Here is a 27,076-nt window from a genome sequence, read left to right on the forward strand (position 1 = left end):
TCTATGTCCATCCTTGAATTGGGATGGACATGGAACCAGGAAAGTGATGTCTTTGTGTCCCTCATCCCACTTCAACATGGTCTAGAAAAATTAAATTCGCCCAGAATTTGTTCAAATGTCTCAGTCTCAGAGAGGCCTTTCCTGATGATCCTTTCTGGAACAGCAGTGCCCCTCTGCACCAGCCCTCTTCCCCTCAACACTCAGTGATTGGCTGAAGCCACTTAATTTTTTCCCACAGCACTAAGTACCACCTGATGTATCACAAATTTGTTTATTTTCTTGTTTTTGTTTCTTTATATACATGTATACACGTTGCTTCCCTTAACACGGTTTTACCAACAGCTCATTTGCATGTACTCTCCAAAGATGATGAGATGATGAGTGGGGCGGGCTTCAAGCCAGCGAAGTGGCATCACAAGGAAACTATAACTTGGGTCCATATTAGCACCACCACAGGATGACACGAGAGACCAACGCACCTATGGGCGAAGAGCACTCCATCATCTCCCTATCTCAGTCTCTGGAAGTCTGCTGGAGTCTGAAAGCATGTGCTTTCTTCTCTAGCTCCCCCTCCCTAAGCTCCAACAACTAAAACAAGCCTGTTTATTCAATAAAGAGACGGTGACTGTCTTGGCCCAAATCCCAGATGTCCTCTGAAGACTTGGGGGGAGCAGACCCAATCATTCTTCTTCCCCAGTGAAGTGGCTGGCATTAAGGCACATCCTCTGGCCCCTGGATGTCCCTCTGCCCTCCTTATAATTAAGCCAAAACCCAAATAGTCCCCACCAGCTAGCCACCAGCATCCCTTAGGAGCCCTCTGCTTAGCGTAGAACTCATCATTATTCAGAGAGGAAAAAACCTCATGTGGGCACCTCTGTCTCTTCTCTGCAAGTATATTATTCTAGGTGCAAAATAAAATATAAAAAATGAAAACCCAAGGCTTGCTCATCCCCTGTGACTCTAGAGGGGAATTCCAATCACACAGAGAACACCCTGTCCCTTCCTCCCACCTTTTCCACCCAGCAGAGGAGGAGGAACTAGCCTTGGGGGGGAATCGTTTTCCTGTTCCACTGTCTGTAAGCACATTTTCCAGCTCAGTCCTGACTTTTCAATTTCAGAAAGTCTCCACATCCAAGTGAGGCCCCGTGTTGGACCAGCCTCACTGTGTCCTTCCTACTTCTCATAGGTAAAGTGTTTATCGGCCTGAAGGGAAACAGCAAATGCATAGGAGAGAACATGCACATTGTTGGCTGATAAACAGCTTTGCTCATGGCAGCTTGGGGGGCGAGCGGTTATTTTCCACGTGCTCTTATCAACAGGAAATCTTAACTGCAGTTCATGCAGTGTGGGAGATTTTGGCCAGTCTCTCGAAACAAACATTTGAGAGCCCTTAAGATAACTGTTGCTCACCTTCCAGACTCATTAATCATTGACAAGCTGAAGCTATCCAGTTAGGAGGAAAGGAAGAGGGGCCGACGAATACATGTCAAACAAATCACGCTCTCGAGCTGGCACCAAACTCAAGAAACTCCAGGGAGAGACAAAATGTATGCTAATGTGCCAAATTAAATCCTGGCACTGAAATTGTGTGTGTGTACATGTGTGTGTGTGTGAGAGAGAGAGAGAGAGGAGATTGAGGACTAAAGAAATAACATGGCTCTGAGATCAAAAACTTGAAACCTTAACTCAATTCTCTCCCCTTTCCTCCCATCTCCAATGAGAATATATCACCCTGTCCAGGGGAAATAGAGTGAGAAGGTCGGGGAGACACAAAAAGAGATAAAGCTATGGAGTCCTGGGTTCCTGGCTTCCTTAGAGACCAAGGTAGATCCTGAAAGACTTATTTTTCCCCATTAACTTTTATGAAGCCTGACCTGGCTGTAATGTTTCTTAAATGCCAGCCAGCTTCCAGCCAGGATTTTCCAAGTGCATCTAATTGCCCACTTTATCACAGACGCTATCAGGTAAATGGCGTTCCACCTCCGCTGGGCCAGCCTAAGGTTGACACCCAGGACTTGTCAGGCAACGGATCACAGAGCCAGCATGGGGGCCCTTGCGCCACATTCCTGCATGAGGGTGACAGTAAATTATGACATCTGCCAGGAAGATCAGGACATGGCTGTGCTACCGGATGCACCTAAGCTACACAACCAGGAAGCCTTTTAGGATGTGATTGGAGATGTGTCTGAGAGCTCTTAAAGGGACAAAGAGCCTCTTTCCCCAGCAACAGGGGAACAGAGATGAACCCCGGACATTTGCTTTTCTCTTTGATGATATTTAATGACCTATTTTTATGTTTGGGTAAATAATGCTACCTGGCAATTATCAAGTGTTCCAGAGTTTAAATTGCGCTTATATCCATCCTCTCAAGACCCTCAAAGCCACTCAAAGGAACAGTCATCATTCCCATTGTCTAGGATAAAGAAACCGAGAGGGAGCCAGGGTAGCTGATTTGGTTCGGGTTAAAAGAAAGTGCTAGAAAGTGTTAGAGCTGGGCCTCAAATCTAGGTCTTCAAACCCCTCAAAACACGTGTTCTTCGCTTTACTGAGATCTTCTCCACCTTCTTCCTCTCCAAAAGTGTTTTTTTTTTTTTAAAGATTGGCACCTGAGCTAACAACTGTTGCCAATCTTCTTTTTTTCTTTCTCTTTCTGCTTTTTGTCCCTAAATCCCCCCAGTACATAGTTGTATATTTTAGTTGTGGGTCCTCCTAGTTGTGACACGTGGGACGCCGCCTCAATGTGGCCTGATGAATGGTGCCATGTCCTCGCCCAGGATCCGAACCGGTGAAACCCTGGGCCGCCGTAGCAGAGCGCGCAAACTTCACCACTTGGCCACGGGGCCGGCCCCAAAAGTGTTTTTTTAATTGTAGCTTTGGGAATAGGCATTATATTTTTGTATATGTATGCCTTTTAGTCTGAATCCTTACAGAACTGACCCTGAACATTGATACCAAAAAAAGGAAACAAAATAAAACACCAAAACCAAGAGGGAAAAATAATCCTTTCTTACTAATAAAACTAGATTTTTTAAAAGGAGCTATTGGAAAAATAAGTAAATAGAAGAAAGGAGGATAAGTGACTGGGAGTATGAAATTATCAATACAAATAATCATTTATTGAAACTTTTGGTGGACTAAGGTGGAATTTCAGACAAACTCTGCACAAGATGGGAGGGTAAAGGTGTGACTTGAAATATGTTAGGACGTGGGAAGTTCTTTGAGTTCAACAGCATGAAAGACTTCAGCAAAGAATCGAAGCCTGAGATATTGGGACAAAATGTATGGGACGTATCTCATTTCAGCACAATCTCACAAGGAAAATACTCAGCCCTTAAGCTTATAAAGAGAAAAGGAGGTGGTTTTGTAGGTGCAGATCCCACAAATGCTGATCTAAACTGGCAACAAATGGTCCCTTAAGTGCCTGAGGTTCCACATTCGAGCACCCCCACCTGTAAAGGAGACAGGCTTTTTGACTTGTCAACACTACACAGAAAATTGATGGTGCAAAGATCAAGATTTGGTTTGATTCCCAATGTGATGACTTAAATTTTGACGACCCTGAGCAAGTCATTAATTTGTCTGTGCTTAATTTTCTCATCTGAGAATGTGAATAAAAATATTTAGTTGCATAGGCTGTACTAAGGATTAAATGAGAAACTGGGTATAAGAGGACTTTATAAACTACAAAATGGTATTACTTCCATCTTAAAACAACCTAGTATTTGCTGAAAGTCAATGCCCTTAAGGATTGGAAAAGAAAATGGCAGGATTGATTTTATCCTGCATTCAACCACCATTTATTGAGTACTTAGCATATGCAAGGTGCTCTGCTAACAACGCTGGTGCCACCTAAATAGAATAAGACATGGTCATGAACACTGGAAGGTTAAATTGGTCAAGGTCAAAGCTACCATATACGTATGAGCGTGTCTGTATTCCTTTCTTCCAACATTTATTGAATAGCCACTGCCTTAGGAAATTCACCAAATGGCTGATATGTGTGTGCGTGTGTGTATGCATGTGCGTGTGTGCCCGTATACACCAATAACCAGGTTATATTACATTGTGATACATATTATGACAAAATAATTTTATGAGCCTATTTAATGATAATATTTTCTGGAAGAGAGAGTCTAGAAACCTTAACATATGCACTTAGTTCTACACCTGGAACTATTTATACACAAATGCTAATTGTTTTTATAATAATATTTCAACGTATAATGGCTTAGATAATGTTTTCCCTCACTGTAGTTTTTGGCAATATTGGAGGTAAATAAATAGATGGATACACTTAACTTAAGTGACCAGGAAATGGAAAAACTGACAAGTCATCCTAAGCAGGCATGACTGGTAGAATGAGGTTGGTTCACCACAATTAGAAGCAGTAAGAATTCTAGAATAAAATGTGAATGGATGTGGCATCTTCTGGCCTTCCTTGCGTCACAGTCGATATTTCAAAACACTAATAAAATGCCACATATGCTCAAAAGCCTGGTGAATAAATTGAAATAAAGAGGTTTTTTTTTTTTAAAGTTCAGTGGTTTCCTTGCCATTCACTCTTAAGTCACAATCCTGAGGTAAAAAACTGAAACCTCCCCTTTTCTCTCTTCTATTAGCTAAACTTTTTCAAAAAGGGTTATTATCGTTGCTTCTGAGATAAATAGAAACTACCTTATCAATGCAGACAATTTGTGTGGCTCAAGGAGAAGACAAGTGTAAATACATTTTATACGTAATATGTCTTGCACTCTATTATAAACATTTATTTGTTTGAAGTTCTACTAAAGAATTGCTTGCTTGGGTTCTTAGTTAAGATACATCATGGGCATTATTTTCATGCTAAAGCACCATCTTCCCTAAAAGATCCTGTAAATCCTAGCATTTAGGAGGCTGGAATTTCACTGAAAACATTCCACCCCAGTCCACAACTGCCGATGCTCTTCGTTACAGTTGTTGACACATAACGAAAAACACAATAACATGACCAGAAAAGACTCTTCAGTTTTTCAAGTGGTTTGAAAAACATTGTCCTTTGATTCTTTTATGAGGGTTCCATAATTTCTTGGGGTTTTCCAGCTGCTTTTTGATCACTGGCTCTGCCAGCCTCTCTTCCCAGACAGAAACTGGGACACTTGACGGTGGTTGTGGTAAATTAATAAAGAGAAAAAATAAACAGAAGGTCCTTTTCCCATGTGTTTTTTTTCAACTTCCTAAATCTGTTCACTATACAGTTAATTTGGAGCTTACAATGCAGGAACCCTGTCTGGCCCTTCTAATTTATCATTCTCTTCTGAAGTTATTCCTTCCTTGGAGAGTCCACAAGGGGAACTCACAGCAGGCAAGTGAATGGATGGTCCTCTCTCCAGGTTCCCACATTCTTTCAGGACATCTGGGTTGCTGGATGCAAAAGCAAAGCAAAACTGTCTAGGATTTCTACCATCCAATCCCATAGGTTTAATATCATCTAGATTAGTGGTAGGCAAACGTTTTCTGTAAATAGCCAGACAGTAAATGTTTTTGGCTTTGCAGGCCATATGGTCTTCGTCACAATTACTCAACCCTGCCGCTGTAGCATGAAAGTAGCCATAGATAATATGTAAATGAATGAATGTGGCTCGGTTCCAATAAAGCTTTATTTATGGACACTAAAATTTGAGTTCCCTATAATTTTCATGTGTCATAGAATATTCTTCTTGTTTTGAATTTTTTCCAACAATTTAAACGTGAAAAAAGCCTTCATAGCTTATGGAGCCCTACAAAACCAGACAGCGGCAGGATTTGGCCCACATACTGTAGTGAGCTAATCCTTCATCTAAATGATCAGTTCTTCAAATTTATGTCTCAAGCCAATACTTCCCTTTTGGACTTTACAACTGAGTATTGATATCTCTCGTTGGTCATTCCTCAGACACTTTTGGTGTCTAAAATGGAAGCTGTAACTCTCTTCTTCCATTGCATTTTTTACCAGGTCTTTTCTGTCTGAGAAAAATACTTTCACGTCTTCCTCATAGTTACTACAGCCATAAAATTGCTAACCATTCCTGAGTGCTCCTTTAGTATACTCCATATCCAATCCATCACCAAATTCTGCGGATTGTACTTCTAAGACATACCTCAAATCTGCTTAATTCTCTCCATCTGGTCCAAGCTACTCTTATCTGTTACCTGGATTCCTATAATAACTTCCTAATTGAAATCTTTCCCTTTTCTGTCTTTTCTATTTGCTAAATCCTTGCAAACAGAGTTCTTGTCATTACTTCGAGGTATATGGAAACTGTGTGATCACATTGACAACATACACGGGTAAAGTAGAAGTTTCCACTCCTGCTCTCTCTCAGAGGGTTTTGCGTACAGCATCTGAAGTGAACTTGCTAAAGCATTAGTCAGAAAGTCACTCTGATGGCTTTCCTTTGCCCTGAAAAATAATCCATACTCCTAATTAAACTCTTTAAGTTTCTGCCTGAGACAAATTCCACCTTCACCTCCATCTCTTCACCACCTCTGACCACGCTCATCCTTGTTCATTACACTTCAGCCCAACTGGCATCTTCTCTTTTCCTGCAGCCTACTTCACCCTTTCCTGGCTCTAGGCCTTTCCTCACTCTTCTCTCTGTCTGTGGTGGTGTTTCCCCAGTACCTTGCATGGCTGACTCATTCTCATTCTTTAAGTGTCAACTTAGTTATTACTTCTCCACTGACAATTTTATCCAAAGTCAGTATCTCCCTCTTCTTCACCTTAATGATTTCCTTTATAGACTCTATCCCGATATTTAACAGCTTTGATTGCCCCTTTCTTTTTAGCCAGTTCCTTATTTGTCTTTCGTATGGAATGCAAGTGATGTGAGGGTAAATACTTATCCGTCGGATTTGCTATATCCAAAGGCTAGTCTAACAGACAGCAGATACATAAGTATTGAATAAATGATCTAATAAATGGATCTATCAATTTAAAAACTTAGGCCAATTCTACGGTGTAATTAAGTGTATGCAAATTTTTAATTGAAATATACATTACACTCAGAGAAATGCATCGTGGCATACTTTCTATTCTATTTTTAAAGACTTTGTTCATTTTCCAATTTATCTACAAAAAACCCCCCATGAATCACTTCTGTTATGAGAAGTAATAGAAATGCAAATGTTAATAAAAGGAAATTCCAACCTGCTAAAAATTTTTGTTGACAATTTTTTAAATCATGTCCTTGAAATGTGCACGGTTACGTTGGACCATGGAAATGCTTCAATGTCTAAGGTAAATGGAGAAAAGGTAATTCACCACCTGGATGCTGCACCTGGGAAAACCTGTTAAGGAGCAATTTTTCCCTCATGTGGAGCTCTGGGGAAGGCATGTGGGGGCCTTGGGTTGAGTAGCTACGTCGTCTCTGTTGAGTCACACATCTCTTTATCCTATACATTCAGCTTTTTTCGAAAAACATCATTTAATTTGAAGGATGATTAAGCAACAGAGGTGATAAAACAGTGCATGAATGGGGGCTGCAGTGTAAGTTGAAATCCTGACTGTGTCTCTGTGGCCCATGTAATGTTGACCTCTGAGCTCCAATTTCCTTCTTTGTAACAGATAACCCAAAGTAACTTCTCATTAGACTACTTTGAAAACTTAAAAGACATTTATAAGGATCTGGTATAGTATATGGTACGGACAAGGCATATATACAAATAAATTTACGTGTTGTAAATATTAGTTTTTAAAGGAATAAATTCTACGAGGTGGAAAGGCTTGTATGTTTGTAATAAAAAGAAAACAAAATTTGGCTTGAGAAAGATCTCAGCTCTCATAAGCTTCTCAGATGATTTTTTTCTCATTGTGTTCAGAATCCTTGCTGAATGTGTAAGCCGGTATTTACTACATTGTGCTACAATGACCAACAGCTTCTGAAACCCAGCAACATATAGCTACAAAGGTTGACAAGGGTTTATTTTTGTTTGCCTTACTTTGGGGCTGTGGCAGCTGCACACTGACCGTGAATCTGGTCCACATACATCCTCATCCCAGAAGCCAAGGAGCAGAAGTAGTCTTTCTTTGGGACATACCCTTCTCATTGCACGAAAAAATGGAGATGGTTGAATCAAATATGGCTCTTCAGACTTCAAACACGGCGAGTCACTCTGCTCACATTCCACTGGCGAAAGCACGTCACACAGGCAGAGTGGTGTCGTTGAGCTAAGGAGTCACTGCAATTCACATGGCAATAAGCAGAGATTGATAATTCTTTGACAAGAAGGAACTGGATGTTGGGTACAATAAACAATAGACTACGTTAACCTGCATCTTTTTTTCTAAACTTAAAAGGAAAAAAAATAATGAGAATGCCCTCTAGAGTTATGCAATCTAGTTCCTCCACCTGGAATAAACAAATGTTTAACAACAAAACATTTCTTACTGGAACCAGTAGGTTGAGATGTTTAACATTATAGAAAATGCTGATATTTTAAGTAGCAAACTAAATAGCACAGTCTGGGAATACAGTTTCCAGTGATTGATATGGTTTTAGTAGGATGGTCAAATAGATGGATATAGTGTTAGACTGATGGGTTCGGGAAACACTATCATCATTCTCCTGAAATAGCAGGCCAGCTCTCGAAACTGCGGTGAGCATGATTACACTAAGCCCTAGGCTAAAGGATTTACAGTTTCCTTTAGTCAAACCACAATGTATTGATTAAATATTTGCCCAGAGTTTATTAGATTCGGGCTACTCACATTTGTCTGTATTAACAGTCATGAGATTGAATATACTGTTCATGCACTCAGTCATCAGTACACAATAGAAGGAAAATTCCCTTTTTCTCACATATTGCTTGTTTTGCCACAGTAAAAATTAAATAATGTATATCAGCTCTCCAAGTGTTACCTCTCTCATTGGTCAATATTTGAGTCCAGCTTTATCCCATTTAGAAATAAATGAAACGGTTACTATTGTTTTCATTTTTAAATTGAGAAACTGACCTTCAGAGAGTGAGCCTTGTCCTCTGATCCTGAACTGGGAAGGGGAAGACAAGAAGACAAGAAAGGTGCCCTGCATTCTTCATGAAGACCAGTGCACCAGCCTGGCTTGGTGGAAACCACAACAATTTCATCATGAAAAATTAACAAATTTTTGCAGAGAAGAATTAATCAAAATAGTTTTTCTCCCAGAGAGCCAATCTTCATAAATTCTTTTGTTGTTGATATTGTTTATTTGTTTTTTAAAAAGTACCTTTACTTGTGTGAAAATGCAGTTAAATTAGGCCAAGCTGGTTCAAACCCTTAGTTAAAAATGAGCAATTATTGAAATAAATAATTAAAAAATAGTTGATTTCTTTTCTTTTCTCTCTTTTTTAATAACCAAAACTTTTTTTTTTTTTTTTGGCTAGGAAAGTTTCACCCTGAGCTAACATCTGTTGCTAATCTTTCTCCTTCTATTTTTTTTCTTCCCCAAAGCCCCAGTACATAGTTGTATATTCTAGTTATAAGTCCTTCTAGTTCTTCTATGTGAACCACCACCACAGCATGGCTACTGACAGATGGGTAGCGTGGTTCTGCACCTGGGAACTGAACCCCAGCCACTGAAGCAGAGTGTGCTGATCATTAACCACTAGGCCATCAGGGTTGGCTCTAATTGATTTCTTCACCCAGTTTGATAGTAGTTTACTGGGCAAATTGATGATTCACTTTAAAAACATTCAGGTCAGTTATGCATGTGGATAAAATGGTAAAATAAACTTTATACAGAAGTATGTATTTTCAGGCTTGAACAGCTAGAAAAACATGAAAATGCATGTGAGATATTTGGTTTTTTTATGCAAACTGAAAAAATCAGAAAAGATGTCAACAATTATACCTGAAAACTAAAGATCTCTCTCTCCTCTGCTTCTAGCCACCAAGTTCCCGTCTCCAAAGTCATTAATTTCTCACATAGACTTCCAGAAATAAGTCTATACATTAATGTAAGTTATTGCTGCAATATCAGTTAAAGAGTGCTAAAAAGGAGCAGGGATTAGGTAAATTTTTTTGTACTTGTCAATTTTTCCAAGTCTTGCCATCAAGAGCAGCGAGAAGCGGGAGAGGGAATTAAAGGAAGAAAATCTAAGAAACAGTACCATGTCCCAAGCATTTCTATGCCATCCTGGGTCTCTCAGCACATTAATTGGTATTTTGACTTTTAAAATATTTTTTTTCCAAAATATCACTGAGCTAGAATTACAGAAAGGGGGTCTTATAGTCTCCTTGGAGAAAACAAGTAACAAGTAATGCTACATTTCAGTTGAGAATGCAGAATAAGATAAAAAAACAAAACAAAAGCCACTGCCAATCTCAAAGGGCTTGTCTCTGAGATGAGGGGGGATGACTTTAAGCTTATCCATTCATTCATAGAAGAGATATTTATTGAGCACCTAAAATATGTCAGATGCTGATGATGTGAAAGTAAACAATATAAATATGATGCCTACGGGCTTAGATGTTCCCAAAATTCAGTCAACAGCCACATGCTGAATAGCTCATTTTCTGAAGGCCTATTGAAAAACTATCTTGCAGAAAGACCATTCCTTCAAATTATGAATTCATCAAAAATTACTTTTCATTACCAATTGCTATGTAGAATGTGGTAGATTGATTATAAAAATGATGACCAGGAAAATGTAAATACAAATAGCAGTGAGATAGCACTACACACTTGTTTGAAAGGATAAAATCCAAAAAACTGACAATATCAATTACTGGCAAGATTCTAGAGCAACAGGAGTTCTCATTCATTGGTGGTGATAAGAATGCAAAGTAGGATAACCACTTTAGAAGATAGTTTGACAGTTTCTTACAAAGCTAAATATACTTTCCCCTTGATGTTGGATCAAGTCATGCGATCTGCTTTATTCAGTGTAATGCAAACTGTCATGATGTTTAAGCAGAAGCATTAGGAGCCACTGCGTGGTTGGTTTTTATTTTCTTTTCTCTTCCATGAGAATGGCATGGGCCAAAGAAGATTTCAGCCTTAGCCGCGGATTGAGAAGACACACAGAGCAACACCAAACAGTTGCTATGAAAGGTGAGCGAGGCATAAATGTTTATGGTTGTAAGCCACTGAGATATGGGGATCACTTGTTACCACAGCGATGCTGACAAATATAACATCCCATTTACATAAAAAATGGTGAATGATAGAGAAGAGTTCACGAATCCAAATTATAAAATACCAAATAAATCTACATTCAATGGAAGTGCACTGTCATCTACTGAAGATATGTAGATAGTGAATTGAATTTAACATGTTGTTTGTGTGCGTGATTTATTGTATTATCCTATTGCTTCTTTACTTTGGAACACTGACTTTCCCTTACCACTCATTGAAAGGATTTGTTATTTATTTATTTACATATTCACTTAATTATTTACTCTCTATTTTTAAATAATATACAGATTACACCACAGTGGAAAACTAGAAGTAAAAAAGACAGTGGTGATATTATTTCTACTTTGTAAAAAAATAAAGTAAATTAAGTTGATTGGATTTAGTAGTGATTCACAGATGATACCAGATAAAATAGAAATAGTTTACTCATGTTAAGAGCCCTAGACATTTCTTGAATGATCAATGTATATATGCAAATGGCGGCCAAATTGGCTTTCAGCAAACTGGTTACTTAGTGAGTCAGTTTTTTCAGTCAGTTGGTGTCCTTGCGCATCTTTGCTCCCCTAGAGCTACCATTCTAGATTCAGGAGAGACTGAGCTTGGACCAAGAATTTTAGGCAGCAAGAAATTGTTTGATGTGTCCAACTGTATATTTTTAATCATATCATCTTTAGAACTCTCTCCAAGGGAAGCTAACCTGCATTCCCAAAGAGAGTGACTGTAAGAAAAGGAAATGTGAGTCAAATGAGAGTGGCTATCTTAAAAGAATTATACCAAATTAAGTCATCAAAACTTCTGTGTCAGGACCTGATCAATATAACATTGTCGTGCTAGAGGGAGGAGGAGTCTGCCTTCCGCTACCCTGAACTTAGCAATGTGACAGTGAAGTGGAAGAAGTCTAGGACCGTGGATGGTAAACAGAAGGAAGCAAGCCTACACCATCCATGTAAGGCCCACAACGTCAACGATGTGAGAAATGCTGTTAGCAAGACTGAAGTGCTGGGGATTACATTGCTGGGGATCCAGAACCAGCATCTAATGTCTCTAGGAGGGACATTGCCTGATGATGCTGATGATGTTCTGTCTTCATTCTAGACTCCAGAGGAGGGGAAACTTAAGATGTGGTTTAAGTTATTATAAACTATATGTCTTTCATAGGTCAGTATGAATTGTGGATTACTATCTGATAACTGGGCACTTCCCAGAATTCATAGTCAAAGCAGTGGTCCAGAATGAGCCCACACTGAAACTCTAAGGGAGATGTCTTGAAAGAAAAATGGGATTTTCTTCTATTGATTTTAAGGGCCAAATATGTCCTTATTGTGTGGGGATAGACTCAGAGACACGGTATGTAAAGAGAGGTCTTAGAAAGTCAAGACTTAACCAGAGTGTTTGAAAGTCTTACAAAAGCAGGGAGGTCTGCCACTTTCCTGGGAAGTCTGAAGAGCTATGGTAGGTGGGCCACTTCACAACAATTCTAGCCAATCATAACCTTAACAACTTCATTAGAAATTTGCCACCCTTGAGGATCTGCCTGGGGATGGCGTACGCTTCCCCTGATATCAAGGTCCCACAGGTACTCAGTTCAAACTCTCAAAACAACTTAGGATTGGAGCATCAACTTGGACACTTGTATGGGCAACCCAGGGTGACTAGAAGGAACAGCAAAATTATTCCCAGGATATATGAGCATCTTGACATTGCTTTCCTGATTCTGTCACTTGCGGGTTTATGCTCAGTGGCTAAGCAATGTATGAGAACAGGAAAGGTTTAGATTAAGAATGGTCAGAAGCCACAAATTCTAATTAGATTTTGGTTCTCTTCTACCTCTCAATATATGTCAAAATAAAGATAAATAAATGTAAGGACATATATGAGTGTTTGGAAACTTCTAAGAATGATGTCTTCAATATTGTTCTTGGAAATTGCAAATATTAAATTCTTCCCCCAAACCATTTTGGGGTCATCTCTGTTTTGCTGGTGCAATAGGCATGGCACCAGTCCACCTATGTGATCATCTAGCAGTGAGACGGGCTCATTAATCTTGGCCACTAGTAACATTTGCTGCGAATTTTGTTCCCATAAATCACTGAGCTTGTGTTTCCTGAACTGTAGAATGATGCTGAATCTTCCCAGTGATTTCAGAAGTTTTTCGAGCAAGCCTGGGAAGAGGAACCCATGATGCATAAAGATGGTCAAATCGGTTTTGGTAACATCCTCAATGAATTTCTAAACCAGAGAGGACCAGCAAGATGGTGGGCTACCTGAGAGAAAGAGGCAGTCAAGAATGAATCACAATGACTTTGAGACGGCAGTGAGCTCAGGCCAATCACATAATACTCGCTATTGTGCTCTGGCTTAGTCAGAGGCAAATTCAGGAAGCACATTCCATTAGACTAAATAAAGCTTCGATCATGTGTAAAATTCCCAGCTTGAATAGACAGCCATCCTATCACTCATCGGGCTAGATGCATTTAATGGGTGTAATTTCTTCCTCATATTTCTATGCATTTATTGTTTTATTTTTATTGTAGGAATTTGGGCATCTTATAAAGCTTATTATTTTCTGTTAAGCCTAGGCTTAAGTAAATACTGTTCTCCAGGGTGTACATGCAAACATGTTTCCTTTTGATTGTCAAAAGAATGGGGCAATCTGATTCAACTTAACTATGAGATTAGAAGAAAGGAAAAGTGGAGAAAACAAGAACAACCCCCTATTCAGCACCAAGCCAATGAAACTTCAAAGCGTATAGAAATCATTTTGGGGGGAGGGGACTTGTAAAGTATGAATTCCTCAATTCCAGAAGTTCTGATTCTTTATCCTCAAGATGGAATTCAGAAAAATGTAATATAAGAAAGCTTCACAAGTGATTTTGATATAGGTGAAGATTGCCTTGGACCCCTGTAAATTGCATTAAACTTGCTCTGAAATCTCTTAGAGGAGAAGAAAGGAAGATGGAAGATGAATGTGCTTTTTATTTTATGCAGGCCAGTTATCTGAAAAACTGTACATCAGAAATCGTCCCTGCATCATTTTAATTTCACAATTGAACCTCATTCATCAGAGCTGCTCAGCCACGTAGCTCCTGAGGTTTATATGACCCAGGTCTCAGCAGGCTGCTGACCGGAGCTTCAGTCCAAGCAAGTGCTCATTAAGCATGATGGTCGGCAGCGGACGGTAATTCTCTATACTATGTATACTCCAGTAGATTTTCCAAGGTAACAATATGCTCCAAATGGAAAACCTAGAAAAAGTGGAGACAATCTCTGAATATTTGGGGGTGAGAGATGGCTTATTTAGTTATTTTGTGGGAGGAACAGTCAGGTTGAAGGTGTTTCTATTAAGAATTTTCCAAAATTCCTCCAGCTGTAGACCCAGAGGCAGACCCTGAAACAAAGATTTAGATGTACATTGTTTGGCAGGCTGCTTTAGGAAACACTGGTAGAGAAGTGGGAGACAGTGAGACTGGTGACGGAAGGCAGCCAATAAGGATGCTTTATCAAGCAAGTTATCATCCTGGACAACGGGGACTCAACCCTACGTGAGGAACTCTGGGAGACAGTGTGGAACACGTGCTTCAAGATGAGCTTCCCCACAGGCAGTCGGAGCTGGAGTCTTTGAATCCTGACTCGTATCTGTCATTGGTTGAAGGCTGCTCCAGGGGAACATTCATTCCCTGGTACTTGTAGCCTGCCTCTTGCAGGAGCAAATTGGGCTTCAGGGGCCAGAGCAAGTCCCCAGCCAAAGGTGCAGGTCTGGCAGTTGGGATTCAGGCAAAGGTGGACTGAAATGGTAAGGCCCAAGGATGCGAGAGGAGCCCTGAAAACGTCAGCTACAGGGACTTGGAAAAAGGAAGACTTTGAAGCCAGCTACTATTCTTTATCAGGACCATGGAAGAAAGGACTTACTAGGCAAGAGCCAGCCAAGCCTTATTACATTTAATATGTCTCTTCTGCAGAAACAGCAAACCAGGTTAACGGCAGGGAACTGGCCAGCTGATTGCCAGTCTATGAGTGACTGATGTTATCACGGTGATGAATTGGACCTATGATACCAGTTCACTTGGATTTCAACTTGAGAGTCCTTCCATATCTGGTAAAATGTAAAATTTTTGTTTATACCCCAAAGTAGAGAATGCCCCCAGTGGAAAATTTAAAAACACCTCCTACGTGCATGTCCTAGCTCTGTTAAAGTCTTTTGCCTTGTCTAAGAGCAGGTTTCATGGTACAATCTCAGGTCTCTGAGTGTCACCAGGCATAGATTGAAAATAAGCAGAGGGGCCAGCCTGTTGGTTAAGTGTACATGTTCCGCTTCTTGGAGGCCTGGGGCTCGCCGGTTCGGATCCTGGGTGCAGACATGGCACCGCTTGGCATGCCATGCTGTGGTAGGCATCCAACATATAAAGCAGAGGAAGATAGGCACGGATGTTAGCTCAGGGCCATGCTTCGTCAGCAAAAAGAGGAGGATTGGCAGATGTTAGCTCAGGGCTAATCTTCCTCAAAAAAAAGAAAAGAAAAAGAAAAGAAGCAGAAATTCTAAATAAGATTTGCTGTTCTATATGGAATTATTTTTAATATTTATATAATATAACAATTTTTAATTATTGACATTAAGATTCTACATGGAAAAATGCTATTCACCTGGAATTAGTAATTTATTTTCAAATGTAAATGGTTTTATATCCCTTCTATTAAGTTGTTCAATTCAGAAAAATGTGTGTAAAAATTGTGAATTTCTCATCTGAAATATAAAGAAAAAGGAAAATGATTTTTTATTAATTGAAAAATTTCTCCCTACCTCCACAAAGTACATAATGATTGAATATGTAAAGAGTGTCATACTGAAGTAAAACCAATTTTTTAGCCCATCAGGAGAAATGTCACGTGAATTCATATAGCACTTTCGGAAACCACCAAATTTGGTTGACAAAGAAAGTGAATAAGAATCTGGTGTTATTTTAGGTATGCTCAATACCTTTTCCCAAAATGTTGGAGTGGCCACAGCTGCACAAACTACAGCTTTGCAAAGAATTAAAACCACCCCCTTGTTCATGAAGGGCCACCAATTACAGTGCAATGGACACGATGCCCTAAAGCCATTTGAATGGATTCAGAGAGGGATTTTTTTCCCCTAAAGATCTGCAGACTCATCAGATGGAGACACTGTGGAAAGTAGCATTGCCAGGTTTAGATTTCCTCCTGCCTCTGGTCAGTTCTGAAATTCAGAAGACTTCCTCTTGTGTGCTCTGTGGATCCAAGCAAACTACGTTTAAGTTTGACACACACAAGGTATGATTGTTTAATTGTGTCTTTAAATTCAATTTATTCCCACTTCAACTGTTTGCCCTCCAGCAATATTTACAAACTGTAGAAGGATTTCCTGGCTACAGTCACGCCTGGGAATGCTGTCTAAAGTAACTTGGCTTAAAGCTACCAGTTTGGCACTGGGACAATTAATATCAAAAGATATCCTAAATTGAGTGTCAATTTCTTGGTTTTCTTATGTTGTGTTCTCTGTTACACGTAAGGGACTCTTTGTTGCCAGTGCAAACTAGTGTCAAAAACATCTCTTTTAAGAGAAAAAGAATCTACCTACCAATATTGTAATTTGAATATGGGTATAATTTTGCAACTTGGACTTATTCAGCTGATTTGGGTACTTTCTGTATTGTTTTATTATTTATTTAGACTGGAAAGCCAAAAATTTCAACTGTGAAATCCCCCAAATCTCCACTGGCTATTGAAATCTTTATGCCTCTTAAATGATAAAGCCACATTAAACGTGTCCAAATTGACAGAATGAGATGATAAGCTAAGTGGGGATAGAATGAGTTGAGAGCTACACTGATTAGAAGACATGATAGAAGAAAATCATATGTACACCCTCCACATTTAAGTTACACTCTCTCTAACGTGTGTCCCTTTGGCTACGGAAGTAGAGAATCATGAGGGAAACACAGAGCAGAGCAAGAAAGGGAAAAGGATAGGAAGGTAAAACAAGGAAGATGGGCATCATCGAAAGGTTCACAGCGATAGAGACAGTGAAAGAATGAACAAGCATCTTGGTCTTAGTACCCTCGTCTATGAAATGCTGGTGTTGATGAGGATGACCTAAGAGTTCAAATAATTCTATAGTTCTTCAGTTCTTTGTTTTAAAGTGAGAATCTGATTTTAGCCACCAGCCAATGAAACCTCTCAGAATGACTGTCCCTTGTATCTTTGGATAAAAATAGCTCCTTGTAGGAGCCACCCCAGGGCTGAGTGGTTAAGTATGAGCACTCTGCTTCAGAGGCCCAGGGTTCCCTGGTTTGGATCCTGGGTATGGACCTACACACTGCTCATCAAGCCATGCTGTGGCTGCATCCCACATAGAAGAACTAGAATGACTTACAGGTCAGATATACAGCTATGTATTGGGGCTCTAAGGAGAAAAAAGAAAAGAGGAAGACTGGCAGCAGATGTTAGCTCAGGGCCAATCTTCTTCACCAACAAAAAAAAAAGCATACTTAAAAAAAATAGCTCCTTGTAAAATGGTTTGTGAGAACAAATTGTCTTCCAGCTTTTTCACATTTTTTTATGCACAAAGATCAAGTTATCAGGCCATTCAAGCTTCTGAAAGAACTTGAGAAAAATTACCAAGTGGCAGAAATGGGCTTCAGATTAACTTTGCTACCTAAGAGCTCTTTGTACCAGGAGCTGCATGACCATGAGACCAGTTGACCCCATCACTGAGCTCAGAAGTGCAGGCATTAACTGCATAAAGATAGTCAATCTCCAGGCTGAGTTTGCTGGAGCACTGCCCATACTTTAAGGGATGATATTGCCTTGTAGGGCAGGTGTTCTGCCATGAAAATAACAAACACTAGCCACCAGTCAGATATTTTAGTTCCGGAATTGATGTCAGCGCAGATGTAGAGTCATTCTGTCTTCTGCTTCCTACCTCTGAGTCAGAGGGAGGCACAGGTGCATCTCACTCTGCTTCAGACCGTGAGGCAGCATGATGCTTCCAGCCATTTTCATCTGGAGGCTGCAGAGACCATTTTGGAGAAGTGGTGGACGTTCCTGGAGGACTTGGCTGGAGGCTGGGCGCCCCTCAGCAACTTGTCCCCACATCAGTGCCTGAGCAATAACATCCACGCTGGCTTCTTTCCCCAGAGCACTTCACAGGAGCCTGTCACAGGAACATGAGACGCCCTGCATGGCCAGAGAGCTGGTCTTGACTCAGCTCATTGAGTTATGGCAAATACATGGCCTACCTGAGGTCAGACATGGCCCTACTTCCAAAGTTCGGTTGTAGAATTACCACTTGTCTAGGGGCTTCTAATTCCACTTGGTCCTGAAGACAAGTAGACTAAGAATATAGAGTAGTTCTTTTGGCAGCAAGTCACTTAAACCCCTATCTAATGCTGAAAACAAAGGAAATAATTTTTTTTTTTTTTTTAAGATTGGCACCTGAGCTAACATCTGTTGCTGATCTTTTTTTTTTTTTTTAATTTTTCTTCTTCACCCCAAAGCACCCCAGTACATAGTTGTATATTCTGGTTGTAGGTCCTTCCAGTTGTGCTATGTGGGATGCCACCTCAGTGTGGCTTGATGAGGGGTGCTAGGTCCGCACCCAGGATCCAAACCGGCAAAACCCTGGGCTGCCAAAGCGGAGCGCGTGAACTTAACCACTCGGCCATGGGGTCAGCCCGAAATAAATTTTCTTTGTGTTCAAAGCATTCCATCAAACTAGTTAGTCAGAGCCATTCTTAGAATATGGAGACCAGGGGTCCAGGGCCAGCCGTGTAGTATAACTGTACAGCTTGGAGAACTCTTGCACACTGAGCTCATCCTCATAACCAACACCCACATGAAGACACAGAGCCTTGCCAGCACCTTGAAAGCTGTGCTTGTGATGGTTCCTGGGCATTCCACAGCCGATGCCCCCTAGGGTAACCACTATCCTGACTTGTAACCCCTGCCTTTAAACTTTATGCGGACAGGATCATATGTTATGTACGCTTATGATTGGGTGTTTCTGCTCAACACAATGTTTGTAGAATTCACTGATAGTGTTGTATACAGCTGTAGTTCATTAAGTCTCATGGCTACAGAGTTTTCCATTGTAGGAATATGCCACAATTTATATATCCATGAAACTACTGAAGGGCAGCAGTTAGTCTCAGGTTTTTGGCTACTGTGAATAAAGCTGCTATGACCATTTCGTTTGGTGTACCTACGTGTGCACGTCACAGGGGATGCTTATTCTTAGTAGTGGGATTCCTATGCAGATGTTCACTTGCAGCAGACATTCTCCAAACAGTTTCTACAGTGTTTGTATCCACTTAATTTCACCAGCTGTGTGTAAGAGTTTTGGTTGCTTAGCATCCTCAATACTTGATATTGTATGTCTTTTTAATTTTATCTACTGGGTCTGTCATCAAGCCACATACTTTAAATGAGTAAAATGTGTACAGATTCAATAAACATAGGCAAAACATTAAGCAAAATAAAGTAAAAGCACTGAAATAGCATGCAGAATTCATTCATTTAACATGTTCAGACTTTCAAAGGAAGTTTTAGGAAAATGAACAGCCAGAAAATGGAAATTTCAAGGAAAAGATTTAAAGAGAGATGTCTTTATGCGGATATAATTATGCCTTTCCTGAACATTCTGTTTCCATGTCCTCCTCAGATGGATGCTCAGTGTCTCCCAAACCTCCAGGTCCAGGGTGGTTTCACTATTTTGTTTCTTAGCAATAATAATAATAACAGCAGCAACAGCAACAGCAACAGTGGTTTAAAGAATTGAGCTTAACAACTTTCACGACATGCTTGCATTCTTGTTTTCTGACCTGATTCTTACAAGTACGAGATAAATGTGGATTTTCATATCTTTGGTGCACAATCAGAGGATAGAGATCCTGAGATAATAAGGGACTTGCCCAGATGATTGGAATCAATAAGAAGAGATGCAACAAGCCTGGGATTGGAACCAAGGCCTTTAGGTTTGTCAGCTTCTTGATGGCTTTCTTTACCCTCCACAGAGCTCAGCTAATAAAGATACTTTATACTCATAGAGATTCTCTATACAATAACCTTTTTAGTTTTCTTTTTGTTAAATCACTGTTTTAGAGACCAGATGAAGTTGTATTGTTCCTATTTCACGGATGAAACGAGACAAGCCCCAGGGTAATTTAAGAATGTTCCACTTTTTATGACCAATTAGCTAGTGGGAGACACATAGGGAAGCCCTACCATATTGATTAATTTCTTAAATTCTGTCTACTAAAATAGAAGTGCTCAAGAAACAGGGGGCAGATGCAGCCATACATAGCAGGATGCTTCTGATGGAATAATAATCATTTCTATAATCTTGGAAGTTCACATTTCTCTGTCTTTGTTTAGACTCATAACTTCTTCAATGTAGCCAAAGAAAAAGAAACTCCTATAATGCTAGCATTATAAACCTTGGAGGCTCGGATATGGAGCAATTCCATACTCAAAATTCTATTAACTTCTCTGATTGAAATTAAGCAAATAAGTATTCACTGTAGTCCCAGGTCTTTCTCTAGTCCACATCTCTTAGTAGATAAAAATGAAACTGTACAACATCAATTAATGGCCTCTTGATGAATCTAAGCTTCCGGAACCCAGAGCCAAAAAACCAGATTGCTAATTTTATGTAACAAAAAATGTGAACATCAGCCAATTTAAACTGGGATTTAGGCCTTTCTTGTTCCCACTGGATTTTGTTGTTTTGGGGGTAGGGTGAGTAACAGGAAAAGAGTTTATGAAATATACCGGGTGGGTCCTTCTGTAAAAAAGAGAAGGAGAAAAAAAGCCTCCCAATGTTTTCTGATTTCAAGGCCAAATAACAACACAAAAAAGCTTTATTGTTTCTTTTGTTAATCCTTCCAACTGTGCTGGAAGTCCCGAAGGGGGGAGGTCAGCCCAAGCAAGTTAAGCTGGTGTGTCCAATATTGCATAGAGTCCAAGCTGGAGTCAGTATTCAGCCAAGTGAACGTGTTTGGTTAGAGGTGTTTGCATTAACCTCCATTCTTCACATGGTCTGGGTCACCTCAGTGGCCAAACTCCACTCCTTTGGACTAGGAAATTGCTGACGCCCACGAGAGCAGCTCTAGTATCCACTGGATAATTAAAGGATAAAGAATATGTCAAGAAATATGTCAGAGTTATACATTTTGGTTAATTCATTGTGTAAATTAAATGCATAGCTCATAAATATACCAACAATGGAAAATGTTTATTGGCGGTCTCATCTCAGTCCCAGGCTACGTGTCAAATTAAGGGGCCAGCCCCTGGGCTGAGTGGTTAAGTTCACGCACTCCACTCTCGGGGCCCAGGGTTTTGCAGATTTGGATCCTGGGCACGGACACAGCAATGCTCATCAAGCCATGCTGAGGCAACGTCCCACATAGCACAACCAGAAGGATCTACAACTAGAATATACAACTATGTACTGGGGGGCTTTGGGAGAAGAAAATAAAAAAGAGAAGATTGGCAACAGATGTTAGCTCAGGTGCCAGTCTTTAAAAACAAATAAGAAATTTAAAAAAAAATCAAATTAAAATAAGAAAACCATTTTAAAAGCTTGACCAAATAGAAACTGAATATTAAAAGAGTTATTTGCGGACAGGATACATTTCCTATGTTGAGACATTCTTGTACATTTCAGATAGGATTTGATTTGTCCAAATCTGATTTATATGCATTCTTTACAAAAAAGATCTGTAACACAAATTTCTTCTGGGTCTTAGAAGAAATAAATTAACATATTTAACTTAAGTGATAAAAGTAAAGCTACGATAAATTGCAAGTGCAATAAAACTTGTTCCTGTTCCCTCCTATCTGGAAAACAGGAGGCAAAAGTAGATTTTGACTTCAGTCTATTGTCTTTATAAGAAAAATAACTTGATATGGATTGAGAGAAATTTCCTCATTTTTTGGTTGTTGAATAATGAATTCCTTATTATCTATAAACGTACAGCATATCTGTCAAGAGCAGAACAGGATAAATACAACTAGATTGAATAAAGCAATATCTTGGGCAGAGATCCCACAAGAAGAAACCCAATGTCTGCAGCATCTCATCGTAGGCTGAGAGAGCATGATTAGGCGAGAAAAGGCATTCCATTTGGGGTAGTCTAGAGAAATGCAATCTTTGCATTGCTTACATTTATTAGAAACTACAAAGAAATTTAAAAAGCATGAGAACAAGCTGTGGTCATATTTTAGAAATGTTCCTTGGAGGAGCAGTAATTCAGACTGGAAAGAAGTCCTAACTGACATTTGGTCATTCAGTCCTGTGTGCATTTAAGCATTTAGAATCAGCTTATATATAGATAGATAATATATAAAACCTTGAAATATATAAGTTGTGTTTTTACCACTGTGGGTGTTTTTCTTTCTTGTGGGGAGGAGGCAGAAAGGAATAGAAAATGAGTGAGGTGCAATTCTACCCCTAAAAGAAGATAGTCCAAGCAATGCAAAGGAAAGAAAACAATATCCCCAAGCAATACATTAAGCATGTCAAAAGTAGTCATGAGGTTGACTCTGGAAATTGGGGAAATATAGAGTTCTGGAGCTCAGTTTTGCAAGTGGTATTCGTGTTAGAAGAAGCCAGAAAAAAGTCATGAGAGTCAGAATTATGACATGTGAAAGGAAATGGGTAACAATAGGCTTAGAGCCCTCAGGAGAAGGGAGGATTGGTGGTTAATTTCAGGAATGAGGAGTCTCATAAAATGAAATGGATGGGATATTGCAAACAAAAGGGAATAATGTAGCATCCAACCAATGGGGAAAAAATGTGGACAAAATTCTCTCACTTTTTAAGATATTACCCTCTCAAAGTTGCCTAGAATGACCACGCTATTTAAAATTATCACTCATCTGAGCCTCCTTCCGGCTATATCCCTTATCCCCCTTGTCTTGTCCTAATTTTCTTTCATAGCACAACACCTTCTAATGCCTTATATTAGTTTTTCATTTTTTTTTTATTGAATGACATCATTTCCCTAGCTAGAGTGGAAGCCCACTGAGAGCAGAGCGCGCTTGTTCAATGATGTATCTCAAGCATCTAGAATTGTCTGACATACAGCAGGCACTTCAAAAATATTTGATGAATGCATGAAAGAATAGGAAATATAATATTCAAGGAGGCAAGGTCACGTACTGAACTTGAACTATGACATTTCCCGTTATATAATAAGTGCACTTGATACTGATTTACAGAGGAAACAAGCCCAGCATTATACCTTCTCTTGGAGCCAACCTACTTTACAGGAATGTGGCAAACATTAGAAAAAGAATAGAAAATTCCACTAAGTGTCACAGAGAAAGAAGAGTCAAAGAACTGTGAGTGTGTGACACAACAACTAAAGGTTGAACTTAAGAATCTGCCTTGTGGTAGGTGTTCTAAGCGGAATAGAATTCTAATATCCCCTCTCCATAAAAAAAAAACAAAACAATGTGTCTGGACATGGAATCCACAATGTAGACCCATCAAATTCATGAAACTTCTTAATAGCATCTGGCATCCACAAAACTTTATCAATTGGTGTAGCACAGATATGGTGGCATTTCATCCTGGTAAAATTTAGTTTTAGGAACATTTGCTGAATTATTGCCTTAGGCTCCTCAAATTTTACAAGACCTCTAATGCAAATATGTGTTTAACAACTCCATTTCACCACTTCTTAGTCATCTGCAACCAAGAGATCAGTGAAACCAATAAAGATATCACTACATGTTCCGTGTAAGTTGGAATGGAGGATTTGTATGCATATATGGTCCTTGTCTTCCAGAAGGTCAGAGCAGATGCTGTGGGTGCGCCACCCTTATCTCCTTAGCACTCAGACTTCCCATATCATCTGAAGGCTCTTTACTGCAAGTACTTATCTCTCTTGGCTTGAGAGCATTCTCTGGTAGAAGGGAGCAGCCTGGCCGGTACATGCCAGAAGTGCTGGGACTTAGCTGCCCCACATGAGGCTCCCACTAATGATGAACAAGAATTGGAGGGTAAATGCTCCATTTCCTCACCCCTTCGGTGGAACAATTCTGAGATGTGCTCTGCAGATTCTCCCAGAGGTCCTCAGTGGCATTATGCTCCAGTTACTGACGGGGTAACCTCAGTACTATGCCTTAAATTGCCTGCCTCCCATTTCCTGTCTCACTTCCCTGTTCCTCTATCAGTGCTCTGTGGAATCATCCTTATACTCAAGTTCTCATCCCAGGGTCTGCTTCTGGGGAATCCCAACCTAAGACAAACTTATAGTCTATTAATGAAAGACAATATATCTCGAAAGCTGACACCTAAATGTGAGACTATGTGGCAGGAGTTAACTGCCATAAATGGAGAAGGGGATAAATTAGGCTAAAGATGACAGGCATGCTTTGAACTTTGAAGAAGAAGTAGGATATTTTGCCAGACTCTGAGAGACATAGTGGCTTTTTAGCTGGATATGCGAGGAGAGAGATGTTAGGAGTCAGGAAAAGAGCGTAGGGTATTTGCAGAATTGAGGGGGGAGCAGGTTGTTTCAGAAACAAGTCTGATGAAAGTTGGCCAGAGACCTATTGGCATGCAGAAGATGGCATCATAAAGCGTCTTCTGTTATTTCCTGTTTGGCCAAGTAAAGGTTCCAATCACAATTTGTGTGCAGTGGATGCTTTTGGTGTCCTCATCTGAGTCCCTGTTACTGGCTAATGTATCCATCCCACAGGTCCTATGGGCTACTAATGGCTCTCAGCTGCTCCCTTCTCTCAAGAAGTACCCTTGGCCAAATGGGTGCCTCCTTGCCTGGGAGATTGCTCAGTGCCCCTGTTGATGGCAGCCTGCAACAGATGACTGGCTGACATCAATGGCAAGGGGGTATAAAATGCTGGGCCTCCAAGTCTCTAGATGCTGCAACTCACATTCCAGAGCTCCCTTAGGATCAGGCGAGATGATAGGATTGGGTAAGATGCTTTACCCTGCTTCTCTCATCCCCCTTATCGTGAAAGCGCCCAGTTCCATAAATCACCCACATTCCTCTCCCAGGCTCTGCTTCCAGAGAACCTGACCCAACACCCTACGTGTATGACAGGAGTGAGCCTTCTTCATAAGCCCAGGGAAAGGCATTATGGCTCATTTGATCCCCCTCAGAGCTCAGCTGACTCTGCAGAAGATGAATAAGGACTTCCCACCTTCCTGAAGCTACCCACTCAGTCACTGCCACTCCTTCTCACAATCTGCTACTAGTCTAAGCAGAATGCATTGCCTAAAGTGGCCCCATTCATTTAGGGGCCAGCAGGCCACTAAGTGATAAGGTGGACGTGACCTCTAGCAGAAACAAATCTCCAATAATAGTAGCACAAAGACATCGGAACTGCCCTTGGGGCCAAACTGCTCCACCCATCCACAGTGGAAATAATGAGCAGGTGACTTTCTGAGAACGCCTAAAAATGGATCCTCCAGGAAGGCTCTGGGAGAAAAGAACCATAAAACTTTTTATATACCAAATCTCAGGATCAATTTAAGGGATTGATGTGATGTGTGGGAGGCCCTTGTTCCAGGTTTTAAGGGCATTGCCTGAGCCCTTGGTTAAACTGAAAACAAAGCAAAACAAAGCACAGTCCCACCGTGCCTACAACTCCCCAGATGACTTTAAATGAATACACAGAGACTATTAGCAGAACATGATGTTTTTCTTTCTTTCCTGTTTATTTTTTTTTTAAAGGACATTCTTCAAACTCATTGTGACATTCTAATGCCTGATGTTACTATGTGGTAGAAGGGAGGGTCTCTTTCCCTCTGCCCCTACATGGTTTTTGTTCAATGAACAAAAACGTGCTTCAACATGAGCCTAAGTAAGCTTCAGCAGGAAGTTTATCTGTAGCTCAGATATAGATGCATGGTTCTATAATGCATTTCTAATCCAAGAAACAGTGGTTCCGTCCCTTGAGGGCTGAAAATATAATTGGGACCCCAGCACCAAGCAATAGGTCAGTTATATATGAAGCACTCAAAGAACAATGTGTTGTACAGCATAACCCAACAATTACACTCTTAGGAACACACTCAACAGAAACGTGGATATACGTTGTCAAAAGACATATGTCAGAGTGTTCATAGCAGCATTATTTGGAGGAGCCCCAAACTGGAAACCACTCAAATGCTAATCAACACTAAACTGTGATATTTGCATACAATAGATTACTATACAGAGCCAAGAATGAACAATTTCCACCTATATATTACTGTTTGAATGAATTTCAAAACATAACGTTGATGGAAAGAAGACAGACACAAATCAGCATAAAAATAGGCAAAAGCTAATGTGTAGTTTTATAGGTCAGGTTAGTGGTCTACCGGAAGGGAGCATGACGAAGCAGCACTTGGGCACCAGTAATGTTCTTTTTATTAATTTTGATGCTGGTTACATGGGTGTGTTCACTTTAGAAAAAATCATCAAACTTCAGAGGTTTAATTTTTGTACCTCTATGCATGTTGTTCCTCAAAAAAAATTAAAAGGAATAAGTTTGCTCAACTGAACCGAATAACCCATTATTTGGGGTCATTCAGAACTTATTTTTCTGGCATAAATGTCATTAATCAAATACTTAGTGGTTAAACTAAATATGGGATGTTAACAGACTCCCATTTTAGTCTACACTGGGAACCACTGGTGAATCAACACAGTGATCTTGATTCATAAGATTCAGGAAAAAAATATAACAGCAGAGAATTTTGCGGGAGGTGGGGAGAACATTAATTTGTTGGATATTTTAGAATCATAAAGAAATTCTAAAAATTCTATTCATTATAGATTTTTAAGTTGAGAGCGGACTTAGAGAATAATTAATAGAGCCCACGCATTTTTCAGATAAGAAAACCAACCTCAAGAGGTTAAATCATAGGCCCAAGGTCACATGTGTGGTCAGCAGCAGCCCTGGGAGGAGGT

The 27,076-nt window shown here is 40.0% G+C and overlaps 1 long non-coding RNA gene across 1 annotated transcript in view; it reads right to left on the minus strand.

Annotated features, from left to right (window-relative positions):
• Nucleotides 1-27,076, minus strand: part of LOC106822269 (uncharacterized) — a 63,875-nt gene that overhangs the window by 20,236 nt on the left and 16,563 nt on the right. Inside the window, exon 6 of the long non-coding RNA XR_011494553.1 lies at nucleotides 7,957-8,196. This is a non-coding gene — a long non-coding RNA (uncharacterized lncRNA). The remainder of the gene's footprint in view (nucleotides 1-7,956; nucleotides 8,197-27,076) is intronic.

The sequence above is a fragment of the Equus asinus genome, chromosome 15 (genome assembly GCF_041296235.1).
Source record: "Equus asinus isolate D_3611 breed Donkey chromosome 15, EquAss-T2T_v2, whole genome shotgun sequence".
Taxonomy (NCBI): domain Eukaryota; kingdom Metazoa; phylum Chordata; class Mammalia; order Perissodactyla; family Equidae; genus Equus; species Equus asinus.